The sequence below is a fragment of the Sciurus vulgaris genome, assembly GCF_902686455.1.
Source record: "Sciurus vulgaris genome assembly, chromosome: 11".
In the NCBI taxonomy this organism is placed as follows: Eukaryota; Metazoa; Chordata; class Mammalia; order Rodentia; family Sciuridae; genus Sciurus; species Sciurus vulgaris.
The window spans coordinates 55,673,084-55,688,505 of NC_136472.1; positions in this window are offsets into that span (position 1 = coordinate 55,673,084).

The window sequence follows — 15,422 nt, forward strand, 5'->3', positions numbered from 1 at the left end:
TCATCCACTTATTAGCGATATCATTCGTCCTTTGGTTTTTTGAGATTGGCTTATCTCACTTAGCATGATATTCTCCAATTTCATCCATTTGCTTGCAAATGCCATAATTTTATCATTCTTTATGGCTGAGTAATATTCCATTGTGTATATATATATATATATATATATACACCACAGTTTCTTTATCCACTCATCACTTGAAGGACATCTAGGTTGGTTCCACAATCTGGCTATTGTGAATTGAGCAGCTATGAACATTGATGTGGCTGTATCTCTGTTGTATGCTGATTTTAAGTCCTTTGGGTATAGGCTGAGGAGTGGGATAGCTGGGTCAAATGGTGGTTCCATTCCAAGTTTTCTAAGGAATCTCCACACTGCTTTCCAGAGTGGCCGCACTAATTTGCAGCCCCACCAGCAATGTATGAGTGTACCTTTCTCCCCACATCCTTGCCAACACCTGTTGTTGCTTGTATTCTTGATAATCGCCATTCTAATTGGGGTGAGATGGAATCTTAGGGTGGTTTTGATTTGCATTTCTCTTATTACTAGAGATGTTGAACATTTTTCCATATGTTGATTGCTTGTAGATCTTCTTCTGTGAAGTGTCTGTTCATATCCTTAGCCCATTTGTTGATTGGATTATTTGCATTCTTGGTGTAGAGTTTTTTGAGTTCTTTATAGATTCTGGAGATTAGTGCTCTATCTGAAGTATGATTGGCAAAGATATTCTCCCACTCTGTAGGCTCTTTCTTCGCATTGCTGATAGTTTCCTTTGCTGAGAGAAAGCTTTTTAGTTTGAATCTATCCCAGTTATTGATTCTTGCTTTTATTTCTTGTGCTATGGGAGTCCTGTTGAGGAAGTCTCGACCTAGGCCGACATGTTGAAGATTTGGACCTACTTTTTCTTCTATAATCTGCAGGGTCTCTGGTCTGATTCCAAGGTCCTTAATCCATTTTGAGTTGAGTTTTGTGCAGGGTGAGAGATATGGGTTTAGTTTCATTCTGTTGTATATGGATTTCCAATTCTCCCAGCACCATTTGTTGAAGAGGCTATCTTTTCTCCATTGCATATTTTTGGCACCTTTGTCTAGTATTAGAAAGTTGAATTTATTTGGGTTTGTGTCCATGTCCTCTATTCTGTACCATTGATCTACCTGTCTATTTTGGTACCAATACCATGCCGTCTTTGTTACTATTGCTTTGTAATAAAGTTGAAGTTCGGGTATTGCGATACCCCCTGCTTCATTTTTCGTGGGAAGGATTGCTTTAGCTATTCTGGGTTTCTTATTCTTCCAGATGAATTTCATGATTGCTTGCTCTATTTCTGTAAGGTACATCATTGGGATTTTAATTGGAATTGCATTGAATCTGTATAGCACTTTTGGTAGTATGGCCATTTTGACAATATTAATTCTGCCTATCCAAGAACATGGGAGATCTTTCCATCTTCTAAGGTTTTCTTTAATTTCTTTCTTTAGTGTTCTGTAGTTCTCATTGTAGAGGTCTTTCACCTCTTTTGTGAGATTGATTCCCAAGTATTTTATTTTTTTTGAGGCTATTGTGAATGGGGTAGTTTTCCTAATTATTCTTTCCAAAGATTCATCACTTATGTATAAAAATGCATTAGATCTATATGCATTGATCTTATATCCCACTACTTTACTGAATTCACTTATGAGTTCTAAAAGTTTTCTGGTGGAATTTCCTGGTTCCTCTAAGTATATAATCATATCATCAGCAAATAGGGATAGTTTGAGTTCTTCTTTTCCTTTTCGTATCCCTTTAATTTCTTTGGTCTGTCTAATTGCTCTGGCTAGAGTTTCAAGGACGATATTGAATAGAAGTGGTGAAAGAGGGCATCCCTGCCTTGTTCCAGTTTTTAGGGGGAATGCTTTCAGTTTTTCACCATTTAGAATGATATTGGCCATGGGCTCAGCGTACATGGCCTTTACAATGTTAAGGAATGTTCCCACTATCCCTATTTATTGTTTGTTAATATTTGTAATAGTAGGAAGTCAGAACTACCTAAGGAATTAGTGAATTGCTTACATAAGTTAATATATGAAATATACACAATGATTCCTTTCTTATAAAATAATTGTGCAGGGGGAGGGAATAAGAAGGACGGTATAATTAATGGGACATAACTTTCCTATCCTTGTATTTTAATACATGACCAGGGTAACTCCATATCATGTACAACCACAAGAATAGGATCCTAATTAAAATAAGTTATACTCCATGCATGTGTAATATGCCAAAATGCATTCTAATGTTATGTATATCTAAAAAGAACAAATAAAATTAAAAAAAATAATTGTACACATACATATATGTCTGCTTCAGAAAGCAGAGATCAAATGTAATGGGATGAGATCATCAGACATCTGTATTTTTCAAAGGCTTTCTTGGTTATCTTGATGCACAGCTGGGATTGGGGACCACAGGTTTAGAATCACAGAGCCAGAAGGAGACATTTGGATGAAGGGCTTATTTTGTGTATGGGTAAGCTGAGACTCCAGAAGGGACTTGCTCAGGATTCCACAGTGGGAAGGATGGTGAGCACTAGAGTGCAGGTCTCCTGGCTCCTGGCCTCATTGCCCTTTTCCTTCTTTTCTGCTCCAGGGGTGAGCAGAAATCATCTCTAGGGGATGTGGAGAAAAAGAAACACTTTTACATTGTTGGTGGGATTGTAAATTAGTACAACCACTGTGGAAATTATATGGAGGCTCCTTAAAAGACCAGGTACAGAAACACCATAGGACCCAGCAGTACTTATCCTAAAGAATTAAAGTCATCCTACTACAGTAATACATGTATACCCATGTTTACAGCAGTGCAATTCACAATAGCCAAACAATGGGACCAGCCTAGGTCTCCATCAATGGAAGAATGAAAAAAAAAATGTGTAAAACTGAATATGAGTTTTATTCAGTCATAAAGAAAAATGAAATTATGTCATTTGTAGGAAAACGAATGGAGCTAGAGATCATTATGTTAAGCAAAATAAGCCAAACTCAGAAAGCCAAGGGTCATGTTTTCTCTTATGGAAGCTAGAGAGGAAAAAAAAGATATGGGGGCAGGAATCTCATGAAAATAGAAGGTAGATCAGTAGAGGTAAGGGACCAGGGAGTGGGAGGTAAGGAGGGAGGGTAAGTGTTGGGGAGTGATGGGGTCAAATTATACTGTTATATTGTATGCATGTATGAACATGTAACAACAAATCCCATCAATATGTACAAAAAATGTGGAAAGAGAAAAAAATTGTAGGTGGAATTATAGAAGTTGTTTGAATCTCTCTTTTGAATGTCTGATTTCATGTTTCTATAAATGTATGAATTGCTTTTGGCATGAGATAAAAACAAAAAAATGAAAGAGTGGAAGAATTCTATTAAAGGTATTTCACCTGCTGTCACACAAGGGCAGTACTACTACCCTCCAGTATGGCATTGCCTCTACAAAGACAGTGGCCTAGGAACATTCTGACTTAGAGTTAGGGTCTCTCAGATCACAGATCTGAGCCCCAGATCCAGGGAGACAGTATGCTTTGAGTACACAGATCACTGAGGCCTGGACTGTCTGAAGGGGAGTAGATGGCAAACCAGGAGATAAGGCAGGCCCTAAAGAAGTACCCAGGCACCATCCCCTGAGCTGCCATAGAATCCACCAGAGGGCAGCAGAACATGGGCCCTGGCTTCTCTCAAACCTCTACAGAGATTATCAGTGGGGGCTGGCTTCAGGGAGGAAAATTTAGGTCCAGTTCTTAAGGAGGACAGTAAGAAGGGTCCTTTATGTTTGTGAAGGGAGATGGCCTATATAAAGTGAAGGAGACAGGAATTAAATTAAAATGTGCTGGGGGTGGGAGTGCTTAAGCCCATGCAGGTAGGGACTGTCTGTATATGCAGCTCATATGGGAACGTGCCTACCACACAATACATATTAAATTACTATTTATCAATTGAATGCATAAATGTGGATACTGCTGGTGGGAGAAAATGAGGAAGGGAAAGGAATGCAAGAATAATTATTTTTTCCTCCTGTACTAAGATTTAAACCCAGGGTTTAACACATCCTAGGCAAGCACTCTACCAAGGAGCTACTTCCCCAGCCCTTTTTAAAAATTATATTTTTGAGATAGGGTCTCACTAAGTTGCCCAAGCTAGCCTCAAACTTGTGATCCTCCTGCCTCAGCGTCCTGAATACCTGGGATCACAGGCAGGTACCACCATGAGGAATTTCTTCACATTAGATTTGCATATTTATAATCAGCTTATACTAGTTATTTTAATATTTAATATTTGGGTGGTGCTAAGGATCAAGCATGTTAGGCAAGCCTTCTACCACTAACCAATATTTTTAGCCCTCTAATATCTAATTTTTATTTCTTTAACTTTTCTAGCTCCATTTTTTATTTTGAAAAATTTCAAGCCCACAAAAAAGTTGCAAATACTACAGTGCATATTTATGACTAGTCTTATCAATTATTGACATTTTGCCACATTTGCTTTTATTTTTCTGTACTGTTTGAGAGTTGACTGCAGAAATAATAACTTCAACATGTATCTCCTAACATTAATGCAATTCTCATACTCATTAATATAACCCATGCTTGGATTTCCCCAATTTCCTTTTATAGCTGTTTCCACCCTCTGATCCAGGATCTAATCAAGGATTGCATATTGCAGTTAGTATTCTTTCCTTCCTTCCTTTTTTCTGTACTGGAGATTGAAACTTTTAATTTTATTTTTGAGACATGGTTTCACTAAGTTGCCCAGGCTGGCCTCCAAGTTGCAATTCTCCTGCCTAGTCTGAGTCACTGGGATTACAGGCATGTCCACTGCATCCTCAAGTTAGTCTTGTTTCGTTAATCTTTTCTAATCTAGAACATCTTCCCAAAATTCAAAATCTGGGTAGTCTTTTTTTTTTCCCAGCTTTAAAAAATATTTTTATTAAAATATTTTTTATTTATTACAGACACATTTTGATTCATTGTACACAAATGGGCTACAACTTTTCATTTCTGTGTTTGTACACAATGTATATTCACGCTATTCATGTAATCATACATATATAGGGTAATACTGTCTGTTTGATTCTACTGTTTTTCCATCCCCACCCCCTCCTACTCCTTTTTCCTCTACACCATCCAAAGTTCCTTCATTCTTCTCTTCCCCCTGCCACCACCCACCATTATATATTGCAATGTACTTATAAGAGAAAACATTTGACCTTTGGTTTATTGGGCTTGGCCTATTTCACTTAGCATATTTTCCAACGTCATCCATTTACCAGCAAATGCCATAATTTTATTGTCCTTTATGGCTGAGTAATATTCCATTGTATATATATACCAGTTTCTTTACCATTCGTCAATTGAAGGACATCTCGGTTGGTTCCACCATCTAGCTATTGTGAATTGAGCTGCTGTGAACATTGATGTGGCTGCATCACTATAGTATGCTGATTTTAAGTCCTTTGGGTATAAACCAAGGAGTGGGATAGCTGGGTCAAATGGTGGGTCCATTCCAAGCTTTCTGAGGAATCTCCATATAGCTTTCCAGAGTGGCTGTATCAATATGCAACTCCACCAGCAATGTATGAGTGCACCTTTTTCCCCACATCTACACCAACACTTATTATTGCTTGTGTTCTTGATAATAGCCATTCTAATTGGAGTTAGAGGAAATCTTAGGGTGGTTTTAATTTGCATTTCTCTAATTACTAGGGATGATGAGCATTTTTTCATATATTTGTTGATCACCTGTATATCTTCTTCTGTGAAGTGTCTGCCCATTTCCTTAGCCCATTTATTGATTGGGTTCTTTGTATTTTGGGTGTAAAGTTTCTTAAGTTCTTTATAAACTTTGGAGATGAGTGCTCTGTCTGAAGTGTGTGTGGAAAAGATTTCTCCCACTCTGTAGGCTCTCTTTTCACATTATTGATTGTTTCCTGTGCTGAGAAAAAGCTTTTTAGTTTGAATCTATCCCATTTATTGATTCTTGCTTTATTTCTTGTGCTATAGGGGTCTTGTTAAGGAAGTCTGGTCCTAAGCCAACATGATGGAGATTTGGGCCTACTTTTTCTTCTATTTGGTGAAGGGTCTCAGGTCTAATTCCCAGATCCTTGATCCATTTTGAGTTGAGTTTTGTACAGGGTGAGAAATAGAGGTTTAATTTCATTTTTACTGCATATGGATTTCCAGTTTTCCCAGCACCATTTGTTGAAGAGGCTATCTTTTCTCCATTGCATATTTTTGGCACCTTTGTCTAGTATGAGAAAATTGTATTTATTTGGGTTTGTGTCCGTGTCCTCTATTCTGTACCATTGATCTACCTGTCTAATGTCCTCTATTCTGTACCATTGATCTACCATTGGTGCCAGTACCATGCTGTTTTTGTTACTATTGCCCTATATTAGAGTTTAAGTTCTGGTATAGTGATACCTCCTGCATCACTCTTCCTGCCTAGGATTGCTTTGGCTATTCTGGGTCTTTTGTTCTCCCAGATGAATTTCATGATTGCTTTTTCTGTTTCTATGAGAAATGTCATAGGAATTTTAATTGGAATTGTGTTAAATCTGTACAGCACCTTTGGAAGTATGGCCATTTTGATAATATTAATTCTGCCTATCGAAGAACATGGGAGATCTTTCTATCTTCTAAGGTCTTCCTCAATTTCTTTCTTCAATGTTTTGTAGTTTTCACTGTAGAGATCTTTTACCTCTTTGGTTAGATTGATTCCCAAGTATTTTATTTTTTTGAGGCTATTGCGAATGGAGTTGTTTTCCTCATTTCCCTTTCAGATGTTTCATTGCTTATGAATAAAAATGCTTTAGATTTATGCATGTTGATTTTATAGCCTGCTATTTTGCTGAATTCTTTGACGAGGTCTAGAAGTTTTCTGGAGGAGTTTTTTGGATCCTCTAAATAGAGAATCATGTCATCAACAAATAGTGACAGCTTAAGTTCCTCTCTTCCTATTCATATTCCTTTTATTCTTTAGTCTGTCTAATTGCTCTGGCTAGTATTTCGAGTACGATGTTGAATAGAAGTGGTAAAAGAGGGCATCCCTGTATTGTTCCCGTTTTTAAAGGGACTGCTTTCAGTTTTTCTCCATTAGGAATGATTTTGGGGCTGGGGAGGTAGCTCAGTTGGTAGAGTACTTGCCTTGCAAGCGCAAAGCCCTGGGTTTGATCCCCAGCACCGCCAAAAAAAAAAAAAAAAAAAAAAAAAAAAAAAAAATGATTTTGGCCATGGGCTTAGCATAAATAGCCTTTACAATGTTCAGGTAAGTTCCTACTATCCCTATTTTTTTCTAGTGTTTTGAGCATGAAGGGGTGTTGTATTTTGTCAAATGCTTTTTCTGTGTCAATTGAAATAACCATATGATTCTTATCCTTAAGTCTATTGACATGATGGATTACGTTTATTGATTCATGGATGTTAAACCATCCTTGCATTCCAGGGATGAACCCCACTTGATCACGGTGCACAATTTTCTTAATATGTTTTTGGATACGGTTTGCCAGTATTTTGTTAAGGATCTTTGCATCTATATTCATCAAGGATATTGGTCTAAAATTTTCTTTCCTTGATGTGTCTTTTCCTGGTTTGGGTATGAGGGAGATATTAGTTTCATAGAATGAGTTTGGTAGGGTTCCCTCCTTTTCTATTTCCTGGAATACTTTGAGAAGTATTGGAATGAGTTCTTCCTTGAACGTTGTGTAGAACACAGCTGAGAATCCATCTGGTCCTGGGCTTTTCTTGGATGGTAGGCTTTTGATGGCTTCTTCTATTTCATTGCTTGATATTGATCTGTTTAAATTGTGTATGTCCTCCTGGTTCAGTTTGGGAGGAGCATATGTCTCTAGAAATTTGTTGATGTCTTTGGTATTTTCTATTTTGTTGGAATATAAATTTTCAAAGTAGCTTCTCATTATGTTAGGTATTTCAGTGGTGGCTGTCGTGATATTTCCTTTTTCATCACAAATTTTGGTAATTTGAGTTTTCTCTCTCCTTCTTTGTTAGTGTGGCTAAGGGTTTGTCTATTTTGTTTACTTTTTCAAAGAACCAGCTTTTTGTTTTGTCAATTTTTTGAGTCGTTTCTTTTGTTTCAATTTCATCGATTTCAGCTCTGATTTTAATTGTTTCCTGTCTTCTACTACTTTTGCTGTTATTCTGTTCTTTTTTCTAGGACTTTGAGCTGGAATGTTAGGTCATTTAGTTGTTGACTTTTTATTCTTTTCTGGAATGCGCTCCATGCAATGAATTTTCCTTAGTACGCTTTCATAGTGTCCCAGAGATTTTGTGTCATCATTCTTATTTACCTCTAAGATTTTTTTTATCTCCTCCCTGATGTTTTCTGTTATCCATGTTTCATTCAATAGCATATTATTTAGTCTCCAGGTGTTGAAGTAATTTGTTTTTTATTTTGTCATTGATTTCTAATTTCATTCCATTGTGATCTGATAGAACACAAGGCAGTATCTCTATTTTTTTTTGCATTTCCTAAGGGCTGCTTTGTGGTGTAACAAATGGTCTATTTTCGAGAAGGTTCCATGTACTGCTGAGAAGAAAGTGAATTTGCTTGTTGATGGATGGAATATTCTATATATGTCTGTTAAGTCTAGTTTTTGTTTGGAAGATCTATCCAGTGGTGACAGCAGTGTGTTAAAGTCACCCAGAATTATTGTGTTGTGATCTATTTGATTCCTGGAATTGAGAAGGATTTGTTTGATGTACATGGATGCACTGTTGTTTGGGGCATAAATATTTATGATTGTTATGTCTTCCTGATTTATGGTTCCCTTAAGCAGTATGAAATATCCTTCTTTATCCTTTCTGACTAATTTTGGCTTGAAGTCCACTTTATCTGAAATAAGAATAGAAACCCCTGCTTTTTTACTGAGTCCATGTGCGTGGTAGGTTTTTTCCCATCCTTTCACCTTTAGTTTGTGGATGTCTTTCTATATGAGATGAATCTCTTGAAGGCAGCATATTGTTGGGTCTTTCTTTTTAATCCATTCTGCCAGTCTATGTCTTTTGATTGGTGGGTTTAGGCCATTAACGTTCAGGGTTATTATTGAGATATGATTTGTATTCCCAGCCATTTGGGCTTATTTTTGGTTTTTAACTTTGCTTGGTTTCTCCTTTGAATGGATTTTTCTTTAAGGTAGTTCCTCCCTTTGCTGACCTACATTGCTGTTTTTCATTTCCTCCTCATGGAATATTTTGAGAATATTCTGTAGTGCAGGCTTCCTATTTGTAAATTCTTTTTTGTTTATCATGGAAGGATTTTATTTCATCTTCAAATCTGAAGGTTAGTCTTGCTATAGGACTATAGGGTATAGGATTCTTGGGTATAGGATTCTTGGTTGGCAACCATGTTCTTTCAGAGCTTGAAATATGTTGTTCCAGGCCCTTCTAGCTTTTAGGGTCTGGGCTGAGAAATCTGCTGATATCCATATTGGTTTCCCCCTATAATGTAATCAGATGCTTTTCTCTCACAGCCTTCAAAATTCTATCTTTATTTTGTATGTTAGGCATTTTCATTATAATGTGCCTTGGTGTAGATCTGTTGTGATTTTGTGCATTTGGTGTTCTGTAAGCCTCTTGTATTTGATTTTCCATTTCATTCTTCAGGCTTGGGAAATTTTCTGATATTATTTCATTAAATAGGTTGTTCATTCCTTTGGTTTGTATCTCTGTGCCTTCCTCAATCCCAATAATTCTTAAATTTGATCTTTTCATGATGTCCCATAGTTCTTGGAGATTCTGTTCATGATTTCTTACCATCTTCTCTGTTTGGGCGACTTTATTTTCAAGATTAAATATTTTGTCTTCATTGTCTGAGGTTCTGTCTTCTAAGTAGTCTAATCTGTTGGTGATGCTTTCCATTGAGTTTTTTTATTTGGTTTATTGTTTCCTTCATTTCAATGATTTGTTTGTTTATTTTAGAGAACCTCTATCTCTTTGTTGAAATGATCTTTTGCTTCCTGCAGTTGCTTTTTCAACTGCTTATTGGTATTATCATTCATTGCCTGCATTTGCTCTCTTATCTCATCCTTTGCTTCATGAATCATTTTAATCATGTATAATCTGAAGTCATTTTCTGACATTTCTTTTATCATACTGTCACTGGTTTCTATTAATATAGAATCTAGATTTGTTTGGATCATTTTCTTCCCTTGTTTTTTCATGTTGTTCATGTATCCTCCCTTCTAGCAGTGCAGATCTGGGGTATTGCAGTTTCCCCCTTATAGGTTTATAATGACCATATAGGTTTCCAAAACCTTTTTTTTTAAGGGGGAGATCAATATTAGCAGTGCCCAGTTCAGACAGTATGCAACCGAAACCAAATAGCCCCTATGAGGACATTAACAATATTGTCATAATAAACAGAATGAGTTCAATTATGATCTTCAGTATAACAAATAGATTTGCAATAAGGTCTACAGTTTCTAATGGAGGACAAAGAGGATACAGAGGGGTGTAGGATGTAGATGTTAATGAGATAAGAAAAGACTATGTAGAAGTTCTGGATCATAGAGTGCAATTATAATCAAAACGAGTTGGTTTTTAGCAGGAAAAAGGGAGAAAGAGACTCTGAGGGAACAGGTAAACAAAAGGAAAAGAGCGAGAAAAGTAAAGAAATAAAAACTTAAAATTTTTCAATAAGGAGAAAAAAGAAAATCTACACTATAACAGTCATATAGTGTTCAAACCTCCCAGTCTTCAGTAGCCTGATGCATGAGAGGTACCTAACAATGGGCGTCAAGTCTCCAGCGTGAGTCTCAGGATGGGATCTGCCCCACCTACAGATTGGAGCTACAGCTTCCAGGATTATCCAAGATGGCTGCTCTGGCTTCCAAATATGTTGGCAAATGGGGAGCTGCAGCTCGGGGAGTGGGCATGGTCGGCTGGAGGTCCTGGAGGCAGGGCGAGGTTGGTCAGGCAGGGGTCCTATGGTCAGGTGGGGTGTGGTTGGTCTGGTTGCGGGATCCCGGAGGTGGGGTGAAATCAGTTGGTCTGGGGGTCCTGGTTTTAGGGCACAGTCTGGGGGGCCTGGTGGCGGGGCACAGTCAGTCTGGGGGTCCTGGTGGCCGGAAGCAGTCAGTCTATGTCAGGGCCCTGGAGGCAGGGAGTGATTGGTCAGACTGAGGGATCCTGGAGATAGGGCTTAGTCTGTCTGGCCAGGGGTCCTATGGGGCCTGGCTGTTGTATGAAAATGGCAGCAGCTACGTGTAACCAAACCTGCAGGTACTGTGTCAGTGAACTTCCAGGCAACAGCAGGTAGCTGGCACTCCATTGGTGGTCTGCGGTCAGTTTGCTGATTGCTGTCGGACGATCGGGGAGGTGAACCTTGGGCAGTGGGTGATGGATAGGTGAAAGGCAGGCAATGGACAGGCAAGAGGCAGGCAAATAGTGGATGATAGGTGCCTGACAGCAATCTGCACTCAAAAAGGTGTCGATTGGCTGGCTGACTGCCGATGATCACAGTAGACAAATGGGGTAAACAGCAGGGGATCGATAAGCAGCAAAAACTGCTTCACCAAGAAGCAGATATCCACTGCTTGAAACCCGAGTTATGGAGCGACAAGGAACGCAACCTCCCTCTAGTCCGCCATCTTGAATCTCCCCAGTTTTTTTTTTTTTTTTTTTGAATTGAGGTATAGTTTTTGTACAATAAAATGCACAGATATTAAGTGTTTAGTGTCATGAGTTTTAATAATTGTATACATTCATGACAGCATTATCCAAGACAAGTATTAGTCTTAGTATCTCAGTTTGTTCTGTGTTGCTATAACAAGATACTTGATGCTGTATAAATAAAAGAGGCTTAAATAAAAGTATAAATAAAAGAGGTTTATTTGGCTTATGATTTTTATGGCTGGAAAGTCCATACAGCATGTCATCTGGCCTGGCTGCATTACAAAAGTCAGATAACATCACAAGTCAAGAGCTTGTGAGGAAGAGATGAGACTGTGAGAGAGGAAGCAAGAGATCAGGGAGTGGCCAGGCTCACTCTTTTATGCAACTCACTCTTGCAAGATCTAACCTGGTCCTTGGAGAACTACATTTATCCATTCTAAGGCTGGTGCCCTCATATCCTGACCTCCTTCAGTAGGCCCCACCTCTTAAAGATTCACTATCTTTTAATACTGTTAAATTGGGGATCAAGCTTCTAGCACTTGAATCTTTGGGGGGATACACTCAGACCATATCCATACTGTAGAACAAGGTACAGGACATTTCCATCACCCAGAAAGTTCTTTCATGCCACTTTCCAGTTGCTTCTCACCCCATCCTGATTCTTCAACACTTCTAGCCACTTTCTAACTTCTATCACCATAATTTTTCTAGTTCTTGATCTCAATATAAATAAAATCATTAAGTATGTATTTTAGCTGGGCACAGTGGTGTTTTCCTGTAATCCCAGTGACTTAGGAAGCTGAGGCAGGGGATAACAAGTTCAAGGCCAGGCTCAGCAACTTAGTGAGACCCTGTTTCAAAATAAAAATAGAAAAAAGGGCTGGGGAAGTAACTCAGTTATAGAGTACTGGCCTAGCATATGCAAGGCCCTAGGTTCAATTCCCAGTACTGAAAAAACAACAAAAATAAACAAACAAAAAACAAGAAACAAGTATTTTAAAATTTCTTTTATTCAATAAAATTGAACTAAATTATTTTTCAGGTTTTTTAGCATAATGTTTATGAGATTTGTCTGTGTTGTCTATCAACGGTTCCTTTTTTATTACAAGTAGTACTCTATTGTTATGAATATACTTCTATTTATTTAATCATTCCCTTGTCAATAGATATTTGAGTGTTTCTGATTTTTAGCTATGATGAATATTTTTTACAAATCTTTCTATAGGCGTATGCTTTTATTTCTCTTGGGTGAATACCTAGTGGTGAATAAGTCATAGGTTAACTACATATTTAACTTTATAAGAAACTATAAAATACTTCTTCAAAGTAGCTGTACCATTTTACGCTCCCATTAACAATGTTTCAGTTACTCCACATCCTTGCCAACATTTGGTGGTGATCTTTGACTATTCTAGAGAGTGGGAAATTGCACCTCATCTAGCCTTTTTTTTTTTTTTTTTTGTTATGGGGATTGAACCGAGGGGCACTCAAACACTGAACCATATCCCTAGTCCTATTTTGTATTTTATTTAGAGACAGAGTCTTACTGAGTTGCTTAGTGCCTCACCATTACTGAGGCTGGCTCTGAACTCCTAATGCTCCTGCCTCAGCCTCCAGAGCCACTGGGAATATAGGCATGTGCCTACAATTATGCACAGTTTTTTAAATTTTTAAAATTTGTTCTAATTTATTATACATGACAGAAGGCATTTATACACTTTGATAGATCATACATAAATGGAGTGTAATCTCTTATTTTTTTGATTATACATTTTACAGGATCATATTGGTCATGCAGTCATATATGTTCATGAGGTAATATCTGTTTCACTCTACTATCATTCCTACTCCCATACCCCTTTTCCTCCCTTCATGCCCCTCTACCTAATATAAAGTAACTCTATTCTTCCCTCTTCCCCTCCGACTATTATGAATTAGCATCCACAAATCAGAGAAAACATTTGGCCTTTGGTTTTTTGGATTTGGCTTATTTCACTTAGCATGATATTCTCTAACTCTATCCATTTACCAGCAAATGCCATAATTTCATTCTTCTTTAAAGCTGAGTAATATTCCATTGTGTATATGTACCACATTTTCTTTATCCATTCATCTGTTGACGGGCATCTACGTTGGTTCCATAATTTAGTTATTGTGAATTGAGCTGCTATAAACATTGATGTGGCTGTGTCACTAGTATGCTGATTTTAAGTCCTTTGGGTATAAACCAAGGAGTGGGATAGCTGGCTCAAATGGAGGTTCTATTCCAAGCTTTCTGAGGAATCTCCATACTGCTTTCCAGAGTGCTTGCACCAATTTGTATTCGCACCAGCAATGTATGAGTGTACTTTTTTTCCCACGTCCTCTCCAACACATATTGCTTGTATTCTTGATAATTGACATTCTGATTGGAGTGAGATGAAATCTTAGTTTTGATTTGCATTTCTGTAATTGCTAGATATGTTGAACATTTTTTCATACATTTGTTCATTGATTGTATATCTTCTGTGAAGTGTCTGTTCAGTTCCTTAGCCTATTTACTGATTGGGTTATTTGTTTTATGGTGTTAAATTTTTTGAATTCTTTATATATCTAGGGATTAATGCTTTATCTGAGGTGCATGTTGCAAAGATTTTCTCCCAATCTGTAGGCTCTCTCTTCACATTACTGATTGTTTCTTTTGCTGAGAAAAAGCTTTTTAGTTTGAATTCATCCTATTTGTTGATTCTTGACTTAACTTCTGCGGTTTAGGAGTCTTGTTAAGGACATCAGATCCTAGGCTGACATGGTGAAGATTTGGGCCTATTTTTTCTTCTAGTAGTTGCAGGGTCTCTGTTCATCTAGTCTTAATTTACATTTCTCTGATAACAAATGGTGTTGGACATTATTTTATATGCTTCTTGGTCATTCAAGGATCTTTTTTTTTGTGTGTGAAATGCTCATTCAAGTCTTTTGGCCTTTGGTTTTGTTTGTCCTCTTTCTGGGGTCCTAGGGATGGAACTCAGGGCATTACACATACTAGGCAAGGGCTCTATCATTGAGCTATATCCCTAGTCTCTGCCCACCCCCACCTACTTTTTATTATTTGAGACAGGATCTTGTTAAGTTGCTGAGGCTGGCCTCAACTTTGGATCTCTTCCTGCCTCAGTCTTGCAAGTCACTGGGATTACTGGTGTGGATCACCATGCCTGGTTATAAATTTTAAATTTTGATTAAATCTAGTCTGTCCATTTTGCTTGTATGGTTAATGATTTTTTTTTTTTTTTTTTTTTTTTTTGCTATAAGATCTTTGCCTTCAAGTTCTCAAAGATACTTTCCCATTTTCTTTCAAAATCTTTATGGTTTTACCTTTAGGTGGCCTATAATCTAGAAAAATCCTCCAGCTATTTATCTTTCATAACCTTGTCATTTCCGAAGAGTCCAAGCTACACTTTTGTGTAGAATGTCCTTTGATATAGACTGGTCTGAATGTTTCCTCATGATTAGATACTTTAGACAGCTCTGGCAGGTATACCACACAGGTGGTGTGTCCTTGGTGCATAATCACACCAAGGAGGCACAGGACTTTAGCTTGTCTTATACTAGGGGTGATACTTGGTTTTCATTTGGTTAAGGGATGTCCCCTAGATTTCTTCATTGTAAAGACATTTATCTCCCTTTGTAATTTACACAGAATGCAACTTAGAGACTGTGTGAAATATCCTGTTCTCCAATAATCTTGTACCAAATGGTTTTAGCATCTGTTGATTCTTGTCAGAGCTAGTTATTGCAG